Here is a 1,095-nt window from a genome sequence, read left to right as displayed (position 1 = left end):
GCAAGTTACTAATTTTCAAAATCAAATCTTTTAAAATTGTTTTTCAAAACATATCTTTTTAAAATGGTTTTCAAATCATATCTTCTCAATCACATTTTTTAAAAACCAATCATATCTTCTCAACCACATCTTTTTCAAAATAGTTTTCAATCAAATCTTTTTGATTTCTAATTTCAAAATCTTTTTCAAAAAATCATCTTATTTCTTTACCCCTTTCATTTTCGAAAATTAGGTAATGTTTTTCAAAAATATTTTCAAAATCTTTCACTTAATTTTCGAAAATTACTTCCCTTCTCCTCACATCCTTCTATTTATGGACTAACAATATCCCTTAATGCAAAATTCGAACTCTATCTCATCAAGTTCGAACTCCTCTACCTTCTTTCTTCTATTTTTCTTTTCCTCTGACACTTCAAGGAATCTCTATACTGTGACATAGAGGATTCCACATTTTTCTTTTTCTCTTCTCTTTCTTATGAGCAGGAGCAAAGACAAAGGCATTCTTGTTGAAGCTGACCCTGAACCTGAAAGGACCTTGAAGCGAAAACTAAGAGAAGCCAAGGCACAACTCTCTTTAGAGGACCTGACCGAATTCTTCAAGGAAGAAGAACACATGGCAGCCGAAAACAACAACAATGCCAACAATGCAAGGAAGGTGCTGGGTGACTTCACTGCACCTACTCCTGATTTCTATGGGAGAAGCATCTCTATCCCTGCCATTGGAGCAAACAACTTTGAGCTTAAGCCTCAATTAGTTTCTCTATGATGGAAGATCCTCATCAGTTCTTAGCTGAGTTCTTGCAAATCTGTGACACAGTCAAGACTAATGGGGTTGACCCTGAGGTCTACAGACTGATGCTATTCCCTTTTGCTGTAAGAGACAGAGCTAGAATATGGTTGGATTCTCAACCTAAAGAAAGCCTGGACTCTTGGAAAAAGCTAGTCAATGCCTTCTTGGCAAAGTTCTTTCCACCTCAAAGATGGAGTAAGCTTAGAGTGGAGGTCCAAACCTTCAGACAGAAGGATGGAGAATCCCTCTATGAAGCTTGGGAAAGATACAAACAATTAATCAGAAGATGTCCCTCAGACATGCTT

The 1,095-nt window shown here is 36.7% G+C and overlaps 1 non-coding gene across 1 annotated transcript; it reads right to left on the bottom strand.

Moving 5' to 3' along the window:
- Positions 1–987: 987 nt before the first annotated feature.
- LOC130949912 (small nucleolar RNA R71) lies at positions 988–1,095 on the bottom strand. Its single transcript, XR_009073486.1, has one exon. It is a non-coding gene; the product is annotated as a small nucleolar RNA R71 (small nucleolar RNA).

This window comes from Arachis stenosperma, chromosome 1 (genome assembly GCF_014773155.1).
Source record: "Arachis stenosperma cultivar V10309 chromosome 1, arast.V10309.gnm1.PFL2, whole genome shotgun sequence".
Classification (NCBI taxonomy): domain Eukaryota; kingdom Viridiplantae; phylum Streptophyta; class Magnoliopsida; order Fabales; family Fabaceae; genus Arachis; species Arachis stenosperma.
The sequence above is the reverse complement of the archived record's forward strand: the minus strand, read 5'-3'. Positions and strand labels throughout refer to the sequence as shown.